Source organism: Geotrypetes seraphini, chromosome 14 (genome assembly GCF_902459505.1).
Source record: "Geotrypetes seraphini chromosome 14, aGeoSer1.1, whole genome shotgun sequence".
Taxonomy (NCBI): domain Eukaryota; kingdom Metazoa; phylum Chordata; class Amphibia; order Gymnophiona; family Dermophiidae; genus Geotrypetes; species Geotrypetes seraphini.
The window spans coordinates 22,234,484-22,260,705 of NC_047097.1; the positions used below are offsets into that span (position 1 = coordinate 22,234,484).

At 43.9% G+C, this 26,222-nt stretch overlaps 1 protein-coding gene across 10 annotated transcripts in view; it reads left to right on the plus strand.

Annotated features, from left to right (window-relative positions):
* The window catches only part of FAM227B (family with sequence similarity 227 member B), a 413,569-nt gene that overhangs the window by 16,120 nt on the left and 371,227 nt on the right, over window positions 1–26,222 (plus strand). The window contains exon 1 of one of the 10 annotated variants that reach the window (XM_033920258.1): window positions 57–336. The exons of the other annotated variants lie outside the window; for them this stretch is intronic. The gene's annotated coding sequence lies outside the window, so the exon portion shown is untranslated. Of the gene's footprint in view, window positions 1–56; window positions 337–26,222 lie in introns of those variants that run through there. 10 annotated transcript variants of the gene reach the window in all.

Here is a 26,222-nt window from a genome sequence, read left to right on the forward strand (position 1 = left end):
CTGATCTGCTTTCTTTTTATTATTTTCAGGTATTCTAAGCCATCAGTTTGTTTTTCCTTCGTGGCTTCGATGCTCAGAGATCCACTTTTTGGGCTTACTGTACCAGGAAAGAGCTGCAGACCTACGAGGGTGGGCTGCTGCTCACAGGCCAATCTCTTGGTGTACCTATGGGAACCACCCTGCTTTGGTCCATTGGGAGCTCAGGGTCCATTCCCCTGAGAGCTTGCTTGCCTGTTGATTTATCAGAGGCTTGAGCGCAAGCTGTGGGGCCCCTATGTAACAACCCTCTGGGTATCAGGGAGCCGGCTTGTTCTGCCGAGCCGAACCGTGCAAAAGGTCAGTGCAAAACACATTTGACAACCCACTGATTTCTATAAAGAGAATAGAGCAGCACACACTAACTTCTAAGAATAATAGTATTTATTTACAGGAAAAAAGAAATAATACTTTACCATGGGTGCCTGTGCCTGCATCGTCTGCCTCTCACAAACCAAGTAGTCCTTTACGGTCAGACGGGGAGATTCTTCCACGGGAGGAGTTTCTGGGCAATGCACGTGTTCAATCCACAGATGAGCTACAAGCATATGCTGAGGGGCTTCCTTTTATAGTGATATTCGCATGCAATGTATATCTTTCAAATAGACACAAGATAGCACATGTCCAAACACAAGTCATTTACCTGCTGTTATCAGTATACAAAGGTTCAAATGCAGTCATAGAGGACATCTGTTTTCTCTGCATATCAACAAACAGACATTACCAGGTTTCAGCAGGTAATACTGATAAGAATGCAGATGGAGCCATGAATCAACTAGAGCAGGGGTACCCAAAAGGTCGATCATGATCGACCAGTAGATTGTGAAGGCAACGCGAGTCGATCGTGGAGCCCATCCTGGGCTACATGATAAGACTCGCATTGCCTTCGCGTTCTACCTGCTTCCTGACCCCGTAAAGAGGACGCTGAAGCGCCTGGCTGACCACCCGACGTCAATTCTGACATCGGAGAGGAAGTTCCGGGCCATTCAATCGCCACCTGGCTGGCCCGCTTCTGCATCCTCTTTATGGTGTCGGGAAGCAGGGAGAGCTCAGAACTTGGCGGCAGCCTGTTCCCCAGTGGCGGTGGCATGGGAGAGGGCAGGGAGAAAGAAAGAAGGGGGGGCAGGGAGACAAAAAGAAAGAAGGGAAACAGAAAGGGCAGGGAGACAGAAAGAAAGGGGGCATGGAGAGAGAAAGACAGGGAGACAGACAAAGGGGGCATGGAGAGAGAAAGACGGAGGCAGAAAGAAAGAAGGGGGGAGGAGGGCAAGGATAGAGGAAGAAAAAGTTGGGGGAGGGAATGAGTTCTGGAGGAGAGGAAGCATACAGGAGGCTGAAATAAGGGAAGAAATCGGATGCACAGTCAGAAGAATAAAGTGCAACCAGAGACTCATGAAATCACCAGACAACAAAGGTAGGAAAAATGATTTTATTTTCAATTTAGTGATCAAAATATGTCCGTTTTGAGAATTTATATCTGCTGTCTATATTTTGCACTATGGCCCCCTTTTACTAAAACGCAATAGCGTTTTTTAGCACAGGGAGCCTATGAGCATCGAGAGCAGCGCAGGGCATTCTGCGCAGCTCCCTGTGATAAAAACCGCTATCACGGTTTAGTAAAAAGGGAGGGGGTATATTTGTCTATTTTTGTATAGTTGTTACTGAGGTGGTATTGCATAAAGTCATCTGCTTTGACCTCTTTGAAAACCCACAGAATATAAATGATAACATTTTCTCTGCGTACAGTGTGCTTTGTGTTTTTTAAAATTTTATTGTTGGTAGATCATTTTGATTTGGTCATTTTAAAAGTAGCTCGCAAGCCTAAAAAGTGTGGGCACCCCTGAACTAGAGTAATGGTCAGAAGAGACAGGTCATGAAACTATGGGGTCAAAAGATACAAACCAGTCATGAAACTGTACAATGCTGTTCTTAGACTTACAGGCCCTGGGTCCTTTCAGGCCTGGAAGTACTACACAGCTGCAAATTATCTCCCCCCGAAGTGCTTCATGGATTTTTAGGGTTCAGAGTTCTTAGTCAGAATCCTTCTAAGGCTTTTTTTTGCCTCCAGATTCCTCATTTTGCCCAGGAATAATCTGTAATAGATTATTCAGGCCAATCTGCCCCTGATTCATGCCTTTTTTGTGCAGCTTTGTTGGAAAATGAGCGGCCATGGTGTGCGGGAGGAAGGGGTGGGAGCTTCGAGCCCGGGTTTCAGTGAAGAGATCCTGTTCAGATGCAGCATGTAACAAAGGTACAAAATGCAAGTGTGTGGAGGTGGCAGAGGTCCACTTACCCCAGTCGGGGTCTTGCATGGGTCCTTTGGACCTCCTATCTAAGGATTTTCAGATTTTGTCAGCTTCTTCTGAAAAGCCTATTTGACAGGCCTGGGGAATGCTGCACTGCTTGCAAGTGTGCCAGCTCCTATGCAGAGAGAGTTCCATCCTAAGCAGACCTCAGAACAGTCAACTTCAAGCATCAGTGACCATTCGGAGCAGGACTGGAAGTCTTTATCCATGCCTTTATTATCAAAAGGATCCACAGCATCCCTGGAAGATTTAAGGTCCTTGTCTGTGGCCGGAAGTCAGGAGGCTGTGGCTGCTATTGATCAGGGTGATGATTCCTTAGTGTGCCATCTTTTCAGGACTGCCATATTGAGGTCAGGTGAGACCTCCAGAAAAATCCGATCCAAGGGGGTAAAAACAGGCAATGGGCCGACCGGCGAACGCAACGAGGCACAGTAAATGTGCAACTGAAGATACGCGTGCTCAGATCCTGCAGGTTTATCGGGGCCTTGTGTCTTTTATCTGGCGCTCTTGGAGGGCGAGACTTGGTTATCATAAGCTGGTCAGAGACAGAGCTGAGGGTGGCGTGAATCTTCCGGACTTGCAGCTTTACAGTGTGGCGGCTCTCTTACGTTGGGTACATGAGGTATATTCCAGAGCATCTAAGTTTGCCCCAGCGGGGTTTTGGCCTCTGTTAGCCGCTCCACTCTCTGTCTTTAATGCATTGCGAGAGGGTGCTGGACCGTGTGCTTCTTTGCTGCGATCTGTGCGGACTGCTATGGGGAGCACGACGGGCCATTCGCCTTTTTTGGAGTTTGTGGGCATCCAGGATTTCAGGCTGGCTCAGCAGATGCTTTTTTCATGCATGCTCGGCAGAAGGGCTGCCGGTTTGTTGGCCAGATTGCCGAGCTGGGTTCTGGGTCCATCCCTTCTTTCTCCTCTGTAAGGAGGCATTCTCTTTTTTTAAAGACATAATTAGTCCATACCTAAGGTTGAAATTTTGCAGAATTATGCAGTTGATAATCCCTCTATCTTGTATAAATAACCTCACTTTTGGTACCTTTTCTCTTAGTGGGCCGCACATGTTATTTTACATATTTATATGTAAAGCATAGTACACTGAACTGCACAAGATAAATCATATGCTTATAATTAGACATTGGCAAACTAATTGTGATTTAGATCACAGCCATATACTACACTTTATTTCCTGACAGAATTTAGTGATTCACATTCTTAGATCATATAAAATGGGATGGACAGCTAAAAGAAAATAGAAATAAATCTCCAGTTACTCCCAAAACAGATGCTTCCTTTCTATCAATTTTATAAGTATTGCATTTGTCCACCATAGTATTCATATGTTATCAAATCTTATTCATTAGAAAATCAACCAAGAGGTATGCTCATAGATTTCTAAAGAAGAGTGATGCGCTTTAAAAGAAAAACTTTAAATATTTTTAAACATTGTAAATGTTATTGAAACATCTTAAATGGCCTCTTTTAAAATCATTTTATGTGTATCGCTTATGCCTTTCAGTTCTTTTAATTCTACCCTTATGGTCTGAATACATGAGACACTGTGTGTTGGACAAGGAAAAGAGAGCACAACTGGCTCTGATTTATAACGAGCTTTTCACAAATAAAGGACACAGTAAGAAATACTTTGTACATCAAACTGATGGTGCTTCATTTCCAAGTCAGATTTGTTGTAGACATAACATGGGAAGTACCTTGCTGAAAATAGAACTTGGACAAATTTAAGGATCAGATTTTAGTTCTAACTTAAATTTTCTTGCTTTGCTGGGACTTTTGCAATTAGTATAAATCAAACTTGCTTTTGTTTCATTTTCTTTTCTTATTTTTCTATAATTTAAAGAAAGGACTATTATCCTAGGACAAGTAGGCAGTATATTCTCACATGTTGATGATGTCATCCAGGGAATTCAGTACAGACGGTGCAAAAAGTGTAGTCACTTTAAAACCTTTTGTCTCGTGACTGCCCGTACCATGCATGCGCCTTCAAACCCAACGTCATCTTAGTTTTCTGCAGAGCTGAGAATCTGTATTTTTGGAGTCTCTCCAAAAGCATGTCAAACTGTCCCTTTCTGTGCCTTCCTGTTTTCATATTTTCTTCATAATTTGTTTTATTTCAATTTTCTTTTCAATTCCAATTGATTTTCTATTTTTCCCATTTCAGAACATTCAGACCCTTTCAAGCCAGATTTCAGGCCAGGAACATCAAGCCTTTTTAGGGTTTAAGATCATGCGACCTCCCAGGACTATCGAGTCCTCTGATCTTGTGTTTACAGTTTTCCTCTTGATGCCAAAGTCTTCTAGTGGTTTTACGCGGTATACTCGGTGCCACAGGACCATTTCAGTCACTGATCCACATAATTGGTGTGTTCAGTGCCTGGGCCCTGACTCTTGTAAGCACTGATTTCAACTTCAATAGAGATCACTGAAGGCTAGACTGCTCCAGTTTGAGAAGCTTTTCAGATCAACATCAGGAGCATTGAGGACGTCCGCTGCATCAGACGCTGAAGCTCAAAGATCATTGGGACAAAGAAACACAACCAATCTTCCCTATCCAAGTATGCACTGACATGGTAACATGCCTTGGCATCATCTAGAGCCAGAGGAGACAATTCTGGTCCTCGAGAGTCACAGGCAGGCCAGGTTTTTAGGATATCCACAATAAATATGCATGAGATAGATTTACATCTCAAGGAGGCAGTGCATGCAAATCCATCTCAGCTGTGGTCCTGGCAGACTGATCTGGTACCGGGAATGCTTCTACCAATTGAGAAAAGGAATCAACCACAGTGAGTAAAAATCTATTTTTTTCTAGCTGTTAAGGGAAGAGGACCTACATGATCTATCTGCAGTCTCTCAAATGGACCACGTGGAGGTGCTCTTATTAACTGTCCCTTTCTCTTTTTAGGTTGTCTCCCAAATAAGGCACAGATTGCACAGGAGGAAATATGTTTCATTTCTGGCCATAATACCAATGTATCCAGGATAGACAGCATTTCATCAGTTTTGGAGTGTCCCTTAGGATCTGCACCATGGACCCAATGCATCCAGTTTTTCCTTGAGCTCTGGGGATAGCTATAACTAAGCTTGCCTCCCTTTTTACACATACCTTAGAATGTCTTTCTGTATAGGGAGTGTGATAAAGGGTGTGTGCTGGTATGTGTTATCTGAGGTGTCTTGTACTAGCTTCCTCAGATTGGAGGACAAATGGAATGTTGACACCCACAGATTGCTGAGGGAACAGAGGCCATGTCGAGGACAATTATGGAGCTCCAGAGACAGACCAAAAGCTGGTTATGGAGTTGCAGAGACAGAACCATCACTGCATATTGCATCACCTGGTTGTGGAGCTGCATAGGCAGAAGCAGGCAGTGTGGCGCATTCCATAATTGACTTCTGATGTGTTTTTTCTCCACAGGCTTCCATAACAGTTACATTGTAGCCACACACACACACCACCTCCCATATCTCCAAGCCCTTCTCAGCATGGTAAGTAATATGTTTTGTTGCCTACCCTCTAACCCAGGGGTGTCCAACCTTTTGGCTTCCCTGGGCTGCATTGGCTGAAAAAAATGTTTCTGGGGCCGCACAAATGCGCAAACGCTGCAGCAAGACAGAGGAGGGAGCCGGCAAGATGGTAAACACCCAGGGGCAGCAGAGGAAAACACTGCATCGCTCTCGACCGGGGCCGCATGAAATACTTCATGGGGCCGCAGGTTGGACACTCCTGTGGTCTAACCCAACATTTCTATGCAACTACCCCTGATCATCTTCCTTGTACTTTTTTAGGTCTACAAAATATTTTTGCAGGTTGGCTGTCACCACTCCTTTTCCCTCCCTGGGCTTCATCATCAAACATAGGTTTGTCTATTACATACACCCAAGACTTTGGCTGTTCTAACCCTAACTACCTCCAATGTTTACTTGTAGTTGGAGTGGGGACTTTGACACCGATACACCCCCCTAAGCCACCCACAGATACAGAAGAAACTGTACAACGATGTATCCCTCACTCTGTTATCCCTCACATTGCACCCTTTATTAATATCATCACTCATTATTTTTTTATTTTTCTTGTAGCTCTTTCTGTGCTATGCAGATGAGAAGATGGCCACTGTTAATAATGGCATCTGGTATACAGTGATTAGATTGATGCCCTGTTAATAGTTTGTAAGTTAATATTGTATAGTTTGTATAGTAAATACAGTTAACTGTTAATGTATTTTCTTCCCATGTCTTTGTTACAGTTGAAAAGTGAATTAATTATTTTCCCCCATGTGTTTTGCACATGTTACATTTCAAACAAAAAATGTTGTATATATGCTTGTTTATCGGGTTTAAATACAACAAACCAAACCAATGGGTTTCACTCTTATTTATTTCCCAATAGAGTGTGAGTGTGCTGGGGATGGCTGGCCTGGGGTATAAGGGGGAGAGGTACTGGTTCACCAAGGTTACAACCAGAAAGTAAGAACCCAGCAAGACAGGGTATTATAACAAAATATAGATACACAATACATCACAGAGGACTCCATTTATCAAGCAGCGCAACTTTTCATCACGCGCTAACCCCCGCGCTGGCCTACAAACTACCACCTGCTCAAGAGGAGGCGGTAGTAGTTAGTGCGGCCGGCGGTTTAACGCGTGACTTGATAAAAGGAGCCCAGTGTCTTGGTAATATAACAAAATATAGATATGTACATATGATGTGCCGGCCTAAGAGCTATGTGGGAGAAAAGTACTGGTTCACTGTGGTTACAAACATTAAGTAGGAACCCTGCAAGATAGAGCCCATGCTTCAGAAATATATACACATCTCTGTGTAGTCCTCAAAAGATGGTTGCTGCAGCTTCTGCCCTCTGGTCAGAGTTAGGCTGATAGGCCTTATGCACGGCAGGACACTGTTGGTTAGAAGCCGGGAAGCAATACCCCAGCAGTTTCTTGGATGGTTGGTGTCCTGGGCTGCAGGGAATCTGATAACAGCCATGAGACGGTGTAGTCCTCAAAAGAAGGTTGCTACACATACGCTTTTAACAGATGCACATGTTGCATTCAATTGTACCAGCACCTATGGATCCCCAGAGAAAGTGAAATCGAGAGATGAAAGCCCAGACAGTCCATGCTGCCCCTCTCCCCCCCCCACTCCTGAGAGAAACAGAATGCAGGAAGAAGGCATTCTCGTTACAGAGCTGGTGGAGTGTCCGCCAAAGGTGGTTCATCCAGAATGTATTTCTCTTCTCCCCTCGCAGAGGAAGAGGCCCCACTCATTGATGGAGAACAGCTCTGTGAGCCACAGAACATCCCTCTCAGAGAAATTGGGCTTGTGTCATTCCTCCCATCTTCTCAGAAGAAATGAAATATACAGGGATGGGTGCCGTTATAAACCCCCACATGCATGGAGCAAGAACAAAGACAGAGCTGAAAAGGGCAAGAGTCAATCCCTTTCCTGAAACAGGTTCCCATAGCCCCCCTCCCAACCTTGGAGAGAAACAGACAGGAAAACTACAAAGAAAGTTCCCGAATAAAAGGGGGGCATAGACAGGTGCCCTAACACCTCTCCACCCCACCCCAGAAGGAAACAGGAGAACTGCCAAGAAAGTGGGGGCTTAGACCCCGCTCCTTCCTGACCCCCCGCTGTCTGTATCACGTCGACTATCCCTCTGATGCCACTTACTAGGCGCGGGGTCTAGAAGTGACATCAGAGGTGACACCGATGTGGGCAGTAAGTTCATAATGCAGGGAAAAGGGTACGAGGGAAGGAAAGTGGGCGCATGGCATGGCAGGGGGGATCAGAAAGGAGTGGGGGGTGGAGAGGAGGACGGGTGCCAGCGCCCCTACCAAGACTATGCCTGGGATGAACTGCACCCCCCTCCCCTCCACTATGCCACTGATCAGGGCTCACTTTAAACTTGGCACTTGGATATCTTACAAATCAAAATGTCCAAGTGGGCATTTTCAAAACTTATGGGTAGGGCTCGGGCATGCCCAGTGGGGCCCGGGCACTGCACGTGCTCAGAGAGAAAAAAAAAAAATCTCTCTGAGCTATTGGAGAGCTTATCCGGAAATTGGGAGCTGTTGGGACAACACCCATATGTGGCTGACTATCCTGCTTGTCCTAGGAGAACCCAGGCTCATATGCTACCCTAACTAGTACACTTCTAGTGGAAAGTGTGAGCCGAGAAAACCCCACTGTACTGCCATATAGATAACACCTGTAGGCATAAGGGCTATTAGGGTGTTAGAAAAGTAGGTACAGTAGGTTTTGGGGGAGTTTTGGAGGGTTCGCCATATAATATACAGGGGTTATAGTGAGATAAAGGGTGCTTAGGAATTGGCACACATGCACCAAAAATAAACAGCAAGACCAGGAGGCTGTACTCTTTGGGAACGCCTTCTAACTCTGAGCTCAATGGAGTGGCATGACAGGAGTTACACATGCCAGTTATACAGATAATAATGCAATAAAAACGTGCACCTTTTGTACTGTTGCCCACCCCCTCAAAAAAAACCACAAACAAAAACCTTGACCCCTATCCTTATTAAACATTTACAGGTACAATTTTAGTTCTGTTTTTAATCCCCGTCCTTTATAACCATAGAAACATGACGGCAGATAAAGGCCAAATGGCCCATCTATCTGCCCATCCACAGTAACCACACTTCATTGTAAGTGAAAATACATTTTGTTAAAACAATTTGGAAAATATTCTGCAAAATTGTCAGGAGAAGTAATCTTTGATCAGCTTTTATCGCACTGCATTCACCTTGCAGCATCTGATTCTGAAGCTGGTGGAGCGTTGTCTTTAAGTTATCGGATGTCACTTCGATGGAAATGTCTACTCTTTATCTAAGTGCAATATTATGCCACAATGTCTGACACTTTCTGAACGCTATACTGCAAGGCTCCTCCAGACAGATGCAGGCAGTGGAAGCGGCTCTGCAGCATCCCAAAAGTGTGCTTGATGGTGTTCCTAGTCGAGATGTGTGCTTTATTGTAGCGTTTCACTGCCTCTGAGCAGGGTACCAGTAGTGGAGTCATCAGCCATGGCTTACACCAGTGGTCTCAAATTCAAACCCTTTGCAGGGCCACATTTTGGATTTGTAGGTACACTTGCCCCTCCCCATTCGCGGTTTTCACACTCACGGTTTCACAAATTCACAAATTATTTTTTTTTTGGGGGGGAAACCCATATTTTATGACATTCCCGCCTTCCTCCCGGCATCCCAGCCTTATCTGGTGGTCTAGCAGGCTTTCGGTGCAGAAGCAATCTTCTTACGCTCCTGCCCTGTGTAGATCGCCAATAGGAAATGTCTGCCATGAGCTCCCGCCGTAGCCTCGAGAGACTACAGGAACTCACGGGGCAGGAGCGTAAGAAGATTGCTCCTGCCCCAAAAGCCTGCTAGACCACCAGGTAAGGCTGGGGGGGAAGGGAGGGGGGAGGAGGAAGGCGGGGGTGGGTCAGAGCCGGGTGAGAAAATATTCGCTGTTTTTCTCCATTCGCGGTCCGGCTCTGCCCCTATCCCCCGCGAATACCGAGGGAGAAGTGTACTTGGAGGGCCTCAGAAAAAATAGTTAAAGCCTTATTAAAGAAATGACAATTTTGCATGAGGTAAAACTCTTTATAGTTTATAAATCTTTCCTTTTGGCTAAGTCTTAATAATAATGTTGTAATTTATAGCTAAAGAAACATATGATCAAGAAACTGTTTTATTGTGCTTTTGTGATTATGATAAACATGCCGAGGGCCTCAAAATAGTACTTGGCAGGCCGTGAGTTTGAGACCATAGCCACCATCCCCTATATGAAGCCATTTCTCGTGAGGTAAAAATGATCCATTTCTTAAGAGCAGAATGAACTACTACCGTACTTGTTTCCAACAGATAGGGATAGTTCCAGTAGATAAACTCTGATTTACTATGGATAAGATTAAGGGCAATAGTTTATGCAAGGGAAACTTAATCCAGGCTAATAGGATAGAACCCAGAGGTCAAGTAATCTTATGGATTGAGGATAATAATTTTAGGAGTTATTGAAAAAGCTGAGAAGCTTGCCAAGTGAGTGACGGAGTAGTAGTAGATTGTATGAGCCCATTAAAATCTAATACAGTAGGGGATATATCTGCTTGAGTCTGTATTAAGGGAGGAATGTCTAGTACTTTGGTACTTCAGCATGATTGTGCCTGTGTTATTATGGACATCAATGAGTTTTGAGGCCTATTTAGAAAAGTTGCCTGAAGGGATTTCATCATGGAAGACGGTTTGTTAACAGTCGGTGTAGTACAATTTGACATAGTTTGAATTATAGAATATAATTTTGTTCCAGATTTGCAGCTATTTTAATGAGGTGAGAGTGGTGTTCTTTTTTGGGGCCAATTTTAGTTGGGTATTAAACACTGACAGTTTTTGCAACGCTGAAGAGCACCAGGTGATTTTTGGTTTTCTCCAGACTCCAGAGCCTCTCAGACATTTTTGTTTACCTCTTTAGCAGTCTATGGGTTTCATCATGAGAAAGAACCTTGCTTTCCTTATAAAGTTGCTGTATTATTGAGAGCTTCCGCTAAAACCAAATTCCAGCAGAAATCCTCTTCTTCTAAAGGTAGAAGTATAAATTAAAAAGGAGTGTTGAAAAGAGAGGGGGCAGAGATCCAGGCCTAGTATAGTGGAATTGTCTAGAATGAAATATCATAAGAACATAAGAAGTTGCCTCCACTGAGTCAGACCAGAGGTCCATCGTGCCCAGCGGTCCACTCCCGCGGCGGCCCATCAGGTCCATGACCTGTGAAGTGGTTTCTGACTATTCTTATAACCTACCTCTACTTCACTTTGGTTTCTTTTAAATGTCAAGTCAAAAAGAATAGTGAATGCTATTAAGACTGTTAAGAGTAAAGTCTGCTTGATCAGGAGCTTTGACTAAGGGCTCCTTTAACTAAGCTGCGATAGCGGTTTTAGCGCGTGTGCTAGACGCTAACGCCAGCATTGAGCTGGCGTTAGTTCTAGCCGCGTAACGCGGGTTTAGCACACGCTAAAATTCTGCGCGCGCTAAAAACTAAACTAAACTAAATCTTGGGTTTATATACCGCATCATCTCCGCAGATGGAGCTCGACACGGTTTACATGGTTAGGGAAGGAACGGAACTCCAATGGAATTATATAAGTAAGAGAGAAGAGAGGTTAGGTGTGAGAGTGCCAGGAAGGGGACGGGGTTACGTTTTGGAGAAGAGCCAGGTCTTCAGATGCTTACGGAATGGTAGAAAGGGGCTCAAATTGCGGAGAGGGGAAGGGAGACTATTCCAGAGCTGAGCGATTCTGAAAGGGAGGGAAGACCCAAGTTTACCAACAAGGGAGATGCCTTTTAAGGAGGGGTAGGATAGTTTTTTTTTTTAAAGTCAAATCTTTTTATTGAAGAGAAAAAAGAAAGACTAACAGAAAAATACAACAAAATAAACAATCAGTAAACATGAGCAGCAGCAGACAACATAGCATATAAGATGTTACATTTCTTAACAGTACCGTGTAGTGTATTTGCTTTGGGATACCATGAATCGCACGTAAATTAAGTACCAGAGTCACAGTAATGTTGCAGTGAAGACCAGGTAACATGAAAAGATTTCTGGGAGCCTCTACACTCAGCCAATCGTAGTTCGTATTTATAGCACAAAAGAACCATATTCCACCACTGAGCCATAGGTATTGATGAGGTACATTTCCAGTGAAGAAGTACTGTCTTAATGGCTAGACCCATGAGAATGTCATAAAGGGCAGAACATGGGCGAGAGAGTGGAGGCTCCAATATGGCAGATCTTAAAATTACCTGAATATATGTCATATTCGGAGACAAGGAAAAAATTTGACCAATAACAACTCCCACCTCAGCCCAAAATGTGAAGGCAAAATGGCAATCGAATAGCATATGCTGGAAGGTTCCCAGATGAGTCTTGCATCGCCAACAATTGCTGGAAGAAGTTGGAGAAGCTCGGTGTTGTTTGACAGGAGTCCAGAGCGACTTATGAAGAACAAAGAATAAAGATTGTCTAAGAGACGCCGAATGAAGCGGTCTATTACAGTAACTCCATACCTGTAGCCATCGTTGGTCGGATACAGGAAATTTGAGATCTTGAGACCACTGACGCTGAATCGGTAGGGAAGCATCTAAATCATCAGTTTGTAGTAAATCGTATATCCTAGACATCAAATGAGGCTTAGTACTCCATGTAGATAATAGATTGGTTGTAGGGAAGGAGCTCCGCAGCAGACGCTCTAACTTAGATCCATAAGCCGCATATATACTGTGACACAATTGGAGGTATCTATAAGTCTGATGAGAAGGCAGGTTATATTTGAATTGCAGTAGGGCAAAAGGCATTAAGGCATGATTGGTCAGAATGTCTCGTATATGCCATATACCCGCCTTAATCCAAGACGTCCAATGCACCATATTTGAACCAATAATGATGTTAGGGTTACCCCAAATATTAGATGAGACAGTGGTATAAACCGGGTGTTTGAGAGTGCTACCCAAAGTCAAGACTGCCTTTTGGGTGGTATGTAATACCTCCCACTTGGGAAAGCATGTAACAGTTTTGGAGTAGATGGCTTCATGTAAGGTATAAGGTAGTACTAGGTCTCTTTCTAGCCTGTACCAGTAAGGTACAAAAACGCTGGTAGGTGATATAGCCCATATGCTAGCACCTCTTAAGATTGCTGCGGTAGCATATCGGCTATATTGAGGGAAATTAACTCCTCCCATAGAGTATGGTTTCTTGAGAGTGGATAAAGCTATACGGGAAGGCTTTCCAGACCATAGAAATTTAGTCAAGATACGGTCGATTTGTTTAAATAAAGAAGATGGCAATGGCAACGGTAGCATTTGCAGCACATATAGTATTTGGGGGGTCACCATCATTCGTATGGTCTCCAATCTGCCCCACCAAGTCAAGTGCAAGGGAGACCACTGATGACATAGGGTGTGAATTTTGGAAATCAAGAGTTTGACATTATGATCGACCGTATCTTGCCAGGTATTACAAAATTGTATTCCTAGATATTTAAGAGTTGTGGAACACCACGTAAGTCCATATGGTGCAATCATAGCTTGCGTACAGTATATGTTCAGAGGCAGCACTTCAGTCTTATCCCAGTTAATGGTATAACCTGAGAGACGCCCAAAACTGGAGAGAAGATTAAGTATCGCCGGCAAAGACACAGTAGGGTTGGATACATATAATAGTACGTCGTCTGCAAAGGCAGACAAACGCACCTCATTGGATCCTATCTTTATACCAGTAAAGGCTGGGTCTGAATCTAGCCTGCGCAACAAGGGTTCCAGGGCCAGATTGAATAGGAGTGGGGACAAAGGGCACCCTTGCCTAGTTCCTCTAAAGAGGGAGAAATAGGAAGAAAAATAACCATCCACATTCAATCTGGCCCTAGGATTGGTATAAAGTATATGAATCATATCTATGAAATCTTGTCCCAGTTGGAACCATCTTAAAGTATAAAATAGGTATTTCCATTCCACATAATCAAAAGCTTTTTCTGCGTCCAAAGACATCACGCAAGTTGGAATGGTAACATTGCGTGCAGCCTGTAGTATATGACAGAAGACTCTAGAGTTATCCGCAGTCAGTCTACCTTTAACAAAACCACATTGAGTAGGATGTATAAGCAAAGGGAGGGCCGTAGCAAGTCTGTCTGCAAGAAGTTTAGCATAGATTTTACAATCATAATTGAGTAGTGATATGGGTCTATAATTTTTTGGGAGCATAGGGTCACGCCCAGGTTTGGGAAACACTACTATATCTGCTTCAACAAAAGTTCCATCGCCAGACTTGTTATTCAAAAAGGTAGAATATAGTGTTGATAATTTAGGAATAACAATCTTTCGAAAGACTTTATAAAATCCCAATGAGAGTCCATCTCCTCCCGGCGCCTTGCCAGATTTTAGACCATCTATGGCCTCTCCAATCTCCTTTTCAGTTATCTGAGTGTTTAACTTTTCCAGCATCAAAGATGGTAGCTCAGGAGGGGACATACCTTTGAAAAAATCAGTGAAATCAGCCTCAGAGGGATCTACTCCCGACTTATATAAATGCTCATAAAATGATCTAAAAGAATTAGTTATTGCATGAGGATCTGTAATAATAGATGTATCCGGTTTAAGAGCTTTGATGCGGCCCGCTCTTTTCTTCTGCTTAAGGTAATTGGCCAACAGTGCCCCCGCTTTGTTGCGGTGCTCATAGTAGAGGGCTCCCTCTGTCACCAGTATCACACCAGCTCGCTCCTACAATATGGAGTTATACTGAAATTTAAGCTTGCGTAACTGAAGCAAAGCTGGGGCAGAGGGAGACACATGGAAATCTGTTTCTAGTTGTTTTATTTGCGTGTCTAGAGTTGAGAGTTCACTTTTCCTCTTTTTGTTTATATGCGCTGAATATCCTATAATTCGACCTCTCAGATACGCTTTATAAGCATCCCATACAATTTGAAATGACAACTCTTGAGTATCATTGTGAGCAAAGTATTCTGACGTCCAGTCGTCAATCTGGGATAGAAAATCGGAATCTGATAGTAAGGCTGTATTGAGTCGCCAGACCGGTTTAGGTGGTGAAGAAGGATTCAGAGAAAAAGAGACAAGAATACCAGAATGGTCAGATAGTGGGCATGAAACGATGGAAGTGGATTGTACATTATCCAATAGAGATTGAGAGATAAGGTAATAATCTAGTCTCATGGCAGATGCGTGAGGTGCAGACCAAAAAGTAAATTCAAGGTCTTTTGGATGATAAAGACGCCATACATCCTTTAGCCCATATGAATGAATGATATGTTTGAGAAGAGGAACCGTATGAGGCGGACGGTAAGTAGATTGGGATCTTCTATCCAGATGTGCATCAAGTACAATATTCCAATCCCCTCCCATAATATAGTGATCAGTGGATATTGTGGCTAGTTCTTTAGCCAGGGATTTGAAAAAGTCAGAATCTGGGGTATTGGGACCATATACAGTGAAGAAAGTATATCGGACAGCATTAATTGCTAATGTAACTGTAACCCAGCGTCCCTGTGAATCATGAGATGAATGTAGTACAGTGTAGTTAAGACGTTTGGACAATAATATAGCTACCCCACCTTTAGATTTTACTGCAGGAGAGAAAAAACACTGAGAGACCCAATCACGCTTCAATTTAGTTGATTCAATTAAATTCAATTTAGTTTCTTGCAGAAAGACTATCTGTGCTGAATGGTGTTTGCAATACAGTAATACTTTTTTTCGTTTGATAGGATGATTGAGACCTTTAATGTTTAAAGATAATACCTTACATGAAGCCATCAGAAACTATCAGGGAAGCAATGATGATAGATACCATTAAATCAGACAAGTATACGCTATAGCCTGCACTGTAGTTAAGAAGCCATGAAACAACTGCTGCGCTCTGCTCAAAAAATAAACAAACCCCACACACACTCACAAACAGACCCCTCCCCACCCCCCCGTCATTCATCCAAAATCCCCCCTTCCCGCAAGACAAAAACCTTGCAATCAACCCGCCCAAACGGCGCCCCATGGGCCTGCGGAGGGGAGGAGACACCACAACATGGAGGTCTCGAATCGTCTCACTCCCCCACCAACCCCGCTGAAAAATCTTGTTGATAACACAGAAAATGCATCGTAATAAACATATCACACATAACTGATATTATATCTCATTAATAAAGGAAACCTCAATAGAGGAATGAGTAACTGTAGAAAGTCACGTTTCCATGGGAAGTAATGCTTCTTGTTCCTTGAGAAAGTTCTCCACCTCATCCGGCTCGGTATAGGTTTTGGTTTTATTTTGATAGGTGATCTTGAAGCGAGCCGGGGAGAGGAGACCAAAACGAGCTTCCAGTGCCCGCAGTCGAGGACGTAGCGCGAGAAAACGGCGCCGCTTGTCAGCCGTGGCTTTGGTGTAATCTGCTGAGATGTATATGGTTTGACCCTGCCATTCGATTTTATGCAGTGTGCGCATCTTTTCCAGGATCGCCGCCACATGGGGGAAGCGAAGCAGCTTCATCACGATCGGTCTCGACTTCTGAGAAGCGTGGTGGGATTTCGTTGGTACCCTGTGGGCTCTCTCCACCTCTAGAGGCCTGGTAAATGTGAGCGATAGCACCTTAGGGAGCCATTCTTCGAAAATGTACATGCGTCAGTTCCCTCGATGCCTTCATTTAGGCCGCTGATACGGAGGTTCTGACGACGTCCTCGATTACCCTGATCCTCAAGTTGTATTTCCAGGGCACGTATGGCTCTCCGATCCATTTTTTGGTTGGTAGCTACGTCATCAATAAGTAAAGTTTTCCGTTCTAATGTTAGCATTTTAGCATCCATCGCTGAAATCTTTTCAGTCAAGTTCATTATCTCGTGTTTGATGTCTTTGATATCATCTTTACTCTCCGACATCATGCTCGAGATCTGCTGTAGGTGATCGGCTATAGTTTGCTCGGGATCCACACGTGGCCTGCCCGACTCGCTCTTCGTGGGTGTCGGGGGATCTTGCTTCTGACGCTTGGCGCCCGAAGTGCCCGCAAAAGCAGCCTCGATCTTGCCTTGCTTAGAGAGAGGCATCGTTTTAGCTCAAAATTTTCGTATATTTTGGAGATGTAGTTAATGATATGCCTGAAATAGCAGAGTTGGTGGCGGGAGCTCGCGACTCAAGCCTCCATCTTGCTTGGGCTCTCTAGCGCCCCCCGGGGTAGGATAGTTTTAATTTTTGCGTGGATCTAGTGGAGATTGGATTTGAGGAATTCCAGGATAGAGGGATAAGAAGAGGAAGGATACCGTGGAGGATCTTGAAGGTTAGGCAGGCACATTTAAAGTGGACCCTGGAAATAACAGGAAGCCAGTGGAGCTTGGACAGGAGCGGTGAGACATGGTCAAATTTACTTTTTGAGAAGATAAGTTTGGCCGCGGTGTTCTGGATTAGTTGGAGTCTGTGAAGGCTTTTCTTTGTTAGGCTTAGGTAAATGGAATTGCAATAATCCAATCTGGAGAGGATGATGGATTGTACGAGGACGGCGAAGTGTTTTTGGTGGAAGCAGGACCTCACTTTCCTCAGCATGTGAAGGCTGCAAAAGCATTTTTTTATCAGGGAGTTGAGGTGGTCGTTGAAGGATAATGATGAATCTATGGTGATGCCCAGAACTTTGCTAGAGAACTCCAACTGTAGAGAGGAGCCTGTGGGTAGTGGGATGGAAGTGGGTAATTGATCAAGTTTAGGGCCGAGCCATAGTAGTTTGGTTTTGGACTCGTTCAATTTCATTTGTACAGTGTGAGCCCAGGATTGAAGGTTGGTTATGCAGGAAGAAATGTTAGCTGCGAGATTGGTGAGGTTCGCGTCGGTCTCGAGGAGGACCAGGATATTGTCGGCGTAAGTGTAGAGTGTTTCTAGGGGGGATAGGTGGAGGAGATTCAGGGAGGACATATAAATGTTGAAGAGGATGGGAGATAGGGGGGAGCCTTGTGGGACTCCACATGTCGGTTTCCATGGGGAGGAAGAGGAACCATGTTTGGTGACGGTGTAAGAGCGAGAACGTAAGAAGTTCGAGAACCAGTCAAGGACTGTAGAGCTAATGCCTATCTCGGAGAGTAGGAAGATTAGAATGTCATGGTGGACAACGTCAAAGGCAGCAGAGAGGTCGAATTGAAGGAGAACGGCAAATTTTTTGTGAGAATGAAATTGTTGGATCTTCGAGATTAGGGAGGCCAGGAGGGTTTCGGTACTGAAGTTGGGTCTGAAGCCGTGTTGATAGGGTAGGAGGACAGAGAATCTTTCCAGGTAGGCTGAGAGTTGGGAGGAGACGATGGACTCAAGCAATTTGGTTAGGAGCGGAATGTTTGCTATTGGGCGATAATTGGATGGGGTGGAGGGGTCTAGGTCAGCTTTCTTCAGTAGGGGGGTCAGTGCAATGCGTCCCATTTCAGGGGAGAAGAGGCCCAATAATAGGGCGGAATTTATGAGTATGGTGAGAGAAGAGATGGCCTGTGCGGGTATTTTCTCAAATAGATAGGATGGAAATGGATCCAAGGTGCAGTTACAGGATTTCAGTTTCAGGCAGAGTTTGAGGACCTGCGATTCGGATACTATCGCAGCTTAGTAAAAGGAGCCCTAAGTCAAGTATATGCCCTCCTGAGTAGGTATGACCAATTACATTAGGCCCAAATCCTCCAAGATAGATTGGAAAAGTGGCATCCTCGGTGAGGGAAGGGTAGCCATTGAAATTGCTCAGAAAATTTGCACCTCTGCACATATGTGGACGTCAACGTGATGATGTCACGCATATGCGTGATGTCATCACAGCGACGTCCACACACTTCTGGGTGCCTCAAGCCATGGCCACAACCTTTAGTGTGCCCTGGCTCGAGAAAGTTTGAGAAACACTGCTCTAACACATTGACTACAAGTCATTAATATGTGAGCTCACCCAAGGAGCCCTACTTACTCCTTGCAGGCATGTGCCTCGGTGATGCAAATGCCACTCTCGGATGCAATTTAAATGTACAATCTGGAGGTCATGTGACTGCTGCAAAACTCACTGCACTCACAATCTGGAGAGATGAGATCAGGGAAATACGTCTGTAAACACACAGAGAAAGCATCAGAAACAATTGTGTGAAAAAAGCATGAATGCCAACTGCAGATGCAATTTAAATTTATAGTCTGGAAGTCTGCTTATGATGGGAAGGCATGTCACATGACTGCTAAAACTAGAGAGATTCTTTAAATGAGATTATGGAAATATGCATCAGGATTTCAGATCATGTGAATGACAAAAAAGTTTACTACAACTGGCAATCCAGAGAGGTTCTTTAAATGAGATCAGGGAAGTTGCCTATGAATACTTAGGGAAAGCATGCAGAAACAAAGAGAATGTGAGAACAAAGATATATGTCACTAAGGGCTCCTTTAATCAAGCTGCGCTAGCGGTTTAACGCGTGTAATAGCGCGCGTTAAACCGCCAGCCACACTAGCCGCTACCGCCTCCTCTTGAGCAGGCGGTAGTTTTTGGCCAGCGCGGGGGTTAGCGCATGATGAAAAGTCACACGCGTTAACCCCGCTAGCGCGGCTTGATAAAGGAACCCTAAGTTTAAATTCAGTTTGATTTACTAAATCTTTTTTTACTTCTTTATTCTGGACGCAGGGAAGAAAAATTGGTCCAAAACGACAGCCACGGCACTGAACTTCCGAAAAGGGAATTATGAAGGGATGAGACTCATGGTAGGGAAGAAGATTAAGAAGAGGATAAGCACTGTAAAAACGCTAGAGCAAGCTTGGTCCCTTTTTAAGGACACAGTCACCGAGGTGCAAAATCTATACATACCGCGTATCAACAAGGGATCCAAGAGGAAAAAGAACCGGCGTGGCTCACTGTAGAGGTGAAGGAAGCGATCAGAGACAAGAAAACTTCATTTAAGGAATGGAAAAGGTCAAAAACGGATGAAAACTGGAACAAGCACAAATAACATCAAGGCAGGTGCCATAAGGCGGTAAAAGGGGCCAAAAGAGACTACGAGGAAAAAATAACTAAGGAGGCGAAGAACTTCAAGCCATTTTTTCGATATATTAAGGGGAAACGACCCGCAAAGGAAGCGGTGGGACCTTTGGATGACCATGGAATCAAGGGCGCGCTAAAAGAGGACAAAGCAATTGCCGACAAACTGAACACATTTTTTGCATCCGTATTTACCGAAGAAGATGTACACAGCATACCGGAACCCATCAGGCTATATGCTGTAAATGAAGATGGAAAGCTGACAGGATTGATGGTCAGTCTAGAAGAGGTGTGTAGGCAGTTTGATAGGCTTAAGAGCGATAAATCCCTGGGACCGGATGGCATCCATCTGAGGGTCATCAAGGAACTGAAAGGGACCATAGCTGAACTGCTTCAACTAATAGCCAATCTGTCGATCAAATCGGGAAAGATTCCGGAAGACTGGAATGTGGCGAATGTTACGCCAATATTCAAGAAAGGTTCGAGGGGAGATCCGGGAAACTACAGACCTGTGAGTCTGACCTCGGTACCGGGAAAGATGGTAGAGTCACTGATAAAGGACAGCATCATTGATTACCTTGATGGACACGGGCTGATGAGGACCAGTCAGCATGGTTTTAGCAAAGGCAGATCGTGTTTGACGAACTTGCTGCACTTCTTTGAGGGAGTAAACAGACAGATAGACAAGGGCGATCCGGTCGACATTGTATATCTGGATTTTCAGAAGGCGTTCAACAAGGTTCCGCATGAACGACTATTTCAGAAAATTGCGAGCCATGGAATCGAGGGTGAATACTCGCATGGATTAAAAACTGGCTGGAACATAGGAAACAGAGTGGGGGTAAATGGACAATACTCGGACTGGATGAGCGTCACCAGTGGGGTGCCGCAGGGCTTGGTGCTTGGACCCGTGATCTTTAACATCTTTATAAATGATCTGGAGATAGGTACGACGAGCGAGGTGATTAAATTTGCGAATGATACAAAGTTATTCAGAGTAGTGAAGACACAAGGGGATTGCGAAGATCTGCAACGTGACATAATCAGGCTCGAGAAATGGGCATCGACATGGCAGGTGAGGTTCAACGTGGATAAGTGTAAAGTGATGCATGTCGGTAACAAAAATCTCATGCACGAATACAGGATGTCCGGGGCGGTACTTGGAGAGACCTCCCAGGAAAGGGACTTGGGAGTTCTGATCGACAAGTCGATGAAGCCATCCACACAATGTGCGGCGGCAGCAAAAGGGCAAACAGAATGCTAGGAATGATAAAGAAGAGGCTCATGAACAGATCAGAGAAGGTTATCATGCCGCTGTACCGGGCCATGGCACGCCCTCACCTGGAGTACTGTGTCCAGCACTGGTCGCCGTACCTGAAGAAGGACACGGTACTACTCGAAAGGGTCCAGAGAAGAGCGACTAAGATGGTTAAGGGGCTGGAGGAGCTGCCGTACAGCAAAAGATTAGAGAAACTGGGCCTCTTCTCCCTCGAACAGAGGAGATTGAGAGGGGACATGATTGAAACATTCAAGGTACTGAAGGGGATAGACTTAGTAGATAAGGACAGGTTGTTCACCCTCTCCAAGGTAGGGAGAACGAGAGGATACTCTCTAAAGTTGAAAGGGGATAGATTCCATACAAACGTAAGGAAGTTCTTCTTCACCCATAGAGTGGTAAAAAACTGGAACGCTCTTCCAGAGTCTGTCATAGGGGAAAACCCTCCAGGGATTCAAGACAAAGTTAGACAAGTTCCTGCTGAACCGGAATGTACTCAGGTAGGGCTAGTCTCGGTTAGGGTGCTGGTCTTTGACCAGAGGGCTGCCACGTGAGCGGACTGCTGGGCATGATGGGCCACTGGTCTGACCCAGCAGCGGCAATTCTTATGTTTTTATGTTCTTATGTTCTGCATCTCTGGGATGAAAACATGGTATCCTAGGCTCATATACCTGCCATTTGTATTTTGGTACTTGTAAATAAAGGGTGAACAATTAATTTTAAATAAATACTAGAAAACACATGTTTAATTTAGGAATGTGAACCTTGCAAGTGGGAAAAAATTAGAAATGGCTAACATTCTTTCTCTTGACCTTCAAAGATGTATGATACATAGAGCATCCGTATGATATTTGTAGAAACTTGGCACATAAAGGCGTTTAAGGATTAAGCTGTATGCCTGGTTTGTGCCCATACTTTGTTTAACTGAGTTATATCTTGTGCTGTGAGCACACTGCTAACATAAGTGTTTTGAATAATTTCCAGAAAGTAATAATAGCCATAAGTACTAAATCTAATACATATGTATTACAATGTGACTTGTAAGATTGTCAGTGTCTGCCCTGGATGACTTTCCATCTGACATGGTGCAATCAAGCTGCTCTATGAAGCCAGCAATCTTGTGCAATGAATACTGAAATAAGTTAAAAGAGCAGAAGGAAAAGTAATTTTTTCCATCTGTGATGCTTGTTTTAATTTAATTGATGGCTGTCATTTGTCTCCATTCTAGTTATCATTAGAAAGCCATTGAAAGTATGAGATGGTTTGACCTAAATAATTCAAATGTACTTTATTGGATTAACTGTGAAAATAAAAGCACATTGATTAAAACTGATTTCTTAATGACTTTTTACCCTTTGGCTCAGTGATTGCAGATCTTTACTCTACTTAGGAAATTTCCTGACTAGTGGGCTGTTTTTGAATGATGATCAAAGATGATGATAGAAGCATCTAGAATATTAAGAAACGTTATCAAAGTGCCCTATTACTGAGGAATACCCAAGTTATGAATTTAATGTTTTAATATTTTTTGCTCATCTGTACTTAGCATTCTACCTATTTTTATTGGGTTTTATGCTAGATAAATAATGAAGGCTAATGATATTTATTCTTTATTGTGCTTATTGTTATAGCTAGGATTCAGATTTTACTAGCCAGCTTTTTGAAGAGATTCGCCTAAGGTAGTGTACAGCAAGTACAGCTTGACATAAAACTTACAATTTTGTTAAAAGCATAACAATAGTAAATTGACCAAATATAAGCCTAAATACAATCAATGAGGTAAACTTAGAGATGGCAAATTTAATCCTATTAATAGGGCTAACATGATACAATATCAGAAATATAAGCATTTAGCAACAATTTAAAACAATCGTATAACAGAAGTATGATAAATGTCAGCAGAATACAATTGATACCACAATAGAACATTCATATAACTACCACTACTATTTATCACTTATATAACACTGAAAGGTGTACGTAGTGCTGTACATTTTGACATTTAATAGATGGTCCCTGCTTGCAAGAGCTTACAGCCTAACTTGGACAGATAGACATGACATATAGGGTTGGGGATGTAGAATCCAAGGTGAGAGGAGTTAGGCGTTGAAAGCACTCTCGAAGAGATGGGCTTTTAACTAGGCCTTGAACATTCCCAGAAACAGTACCCGCTGTAGGGACATGAGCAGCTTGTTCCATTCTTAAGGCGCAGCAAGGTAGAAGGAACGGCAGATACAATGTCAGCATAATACAAATGAAATATATCAATAGGCATGCATTAGATTAGAACATTCGGTAACATGGATACTTTGTCCAAGCTCATATTTTGCCCCTACTGTTTCTCCTCTTATAAAAGAGCTGATTTCTTTAACCTTACACCTTTTACTTCACAACACTTGGGGTAATCTTGGACACAGAGCTTCTCATATGAGGCCCATAAAGCATTTGTGGTTAATTTATTTTCACTGTGTGGCACAGTGGATAAAGCTATACCATCAGCACCCTGGGATTGTGGGTTCAAACCCACGCTGCTTGTCCTTTTGCTAAGGTGCGGTAGCCGATTTGGCGCACGCTGGATGCTAGCGTGTGCTAACGCATCCATAGGATATAATGGACACACTGGCGTGTGTTGGCATTTAGCGCATGCTAATATTTAGCGTGCACTGGAATGGCTGGTGCGCCTTAGTGAAAGGACCCGTAAGAATGTTATAATACTCCATGGTGCGACCTCATCTGGAGTATTGCATTCAGTTCTAGTCTCCTTATCTCAAGAAAGATACAGTGGCAGTAGAAAAGGTTCAAAGAAGAGCGACCAAGATGATAAAGGGGATGGAACTCCTCTCGTATGAGGAAAAAGAGGAAAAAGACTAAAAAGGTTAGGGCTTGTCAGCTTGGAAAAGAGATGGCTGAGGGGAGATATGATTGAAGTCTACAAAATCCTGAGTGGAGTAGAATGGGTACAAGTGGATCGATTTTTCACTCCGTCAAAAATTACAAAGACTAGGGGACACTCGATGAAGTTACAGGGAAATACTTTTAAAACCAATTGGAGGAAATTTTTTTTCACTTATAGAATAGTTAAGCTCTGGTTGTGGATAGCGTAGCTGGTTTTACGAAAGGTTTGGACAAGTTCCTGGAGGAAAAGTCCATAGTCTGATATTGAGAAAGACATGGTAGAAGCCACTGCTTGCCCTGGATCGGTAGCATGGAATATTGCTACTCCTTGGATTTTGGCCAGGAACTGGTGACCTGGATTGGCCACCGTGAGAATGGACTACTGGGCTTGAAGGACCATTGGTCTGACCCAGTAAGGCTATTCTTATGTTCTTATGTAAATACAGTCAATTTGTGCAATCCTAACTTTGACACCATCCACACATTATTAATCACTTGTCCATCAATAGAATTGAATTATTGCAACTTTCTATTAAATGGATTGCACCAAGCTATCCTATGATATTTACAATTTATTTAGAACACAGCTATTCATCTTTTACACCATGCCAAATACTTCATCCATGTTACTCTACTTTTTCTGCAATACCATTGGCTCCTAATGAGTTACTGAATTAGGTGTAAAAGTCTTATTATTGCATTCAAAGCTTTGAGATAAGGATTGCCTGTCCTGCTTACATAGTAACATAGTAAATGACGGCAGATAAAGACATGAATTGTCCATCCAGTCTGCCCAACCTGATTCAATTTAAATTTATTCTTCTTAGCTATTTCTGGGCAAGAATCCAAAGCTCTACCCAGTTCTGTGCTTGGATTCCAACTGCCAAAATCTCTGTCAAAATCTACTCCAGCCCATCTACACCCTCCCAGCCACTGAAGCCCTCTCCAGCCCATCCTCCCCCAAACGGCCATATACAGACACAGTCCATGCAAGTCTGCCCAGTACTGGCCTTAGTTCAATATTTACTATTATTTTCTGATTCTAGAACCTCTGTGTTCATCCCACACTTCTTTGAACTCCGTCACCGTTTTCCTTTCCACCACCTCTCTCGGGAGCACATTCCAGGCATCCACCACCCTCTCCGTAAAGTAGAATTTTGATGTGCTGCTTCTATCAGCTTCCACCTGTGAGCTCCATTCTTCAAATGACAAACAGTTGTTTATCCCTACTCCATTACAAACATGGTGGGTTGACACCCGAGATTCCATCTTTGATATTTTTGTTTCCTTACTAAAGAACATAAGAACATAAGCAGTGCCTCCGCCGGGTCAGACCATAGGTCCATCCTGCCCGGCAGTCCGCTCCCGCGGCGGCCCAAACTGGTCACGACCTGCCTGTATCACCAGAAGAGGCTCCCTTGCCACCTTGGTTTCTCATTTAAGTCCTGTCTTCCTATCGAAGTCCTAACCTTCCGGTCTTGTACATGCATGACCTGGTTTGGTTTCTATACTCATTACTTGGTTAGCTTTCTATACTTGTGTTACATCCCAGCTCCTCCCTCAGTATCCCACGATCCCTTTATCCCTCAGGAATCCGTCCAATCCCTGTTTGAATCCCTGTACCGTACTCTGCCTGATCACTTCCTCCGGTAGCGCATTCCAAGTGTCCACGACCCTTTGGGTGAAAAAAAACTTCCTTGCATTTGTTTTGAGCCTATCTCCCTTCAGTTTCTCCGAATGCCCCCTCGTATTCGCTGTCCCTTTCAGTCTGAAGAATCTGTCCCTATCCACCCTCTCTATGCCCCTCATGATCTTGAAGGTCTCTATCATATCTCCCCTGAGCCTCCTCTTCTCCAGAGAGAAGAGCCCCAGCCTATCCAACCTCTCGGCGTATGGGCAGTGTTCCAGCCCTTTTACCATTTTCGTTACTCTCCTTTGGACTCTCTCAAGTAATGCCATGTCCTTCTTGAGGTGCGGCGACCAATACTGAACGCAGTATTCCAGATGTGGACGCACCATCGCTCGATACAATGGCATGATGACTTCCCGTGTTCTGGTTGTTATGCCCTTCTTTATGATGCCCAGCATCCTGTTGGCTTTTTTCGAGGCTGCTGCGCACTGTGCAGATGGCTTCAGTGATGCATCCACCAGCACACCCAAGTCTCTCT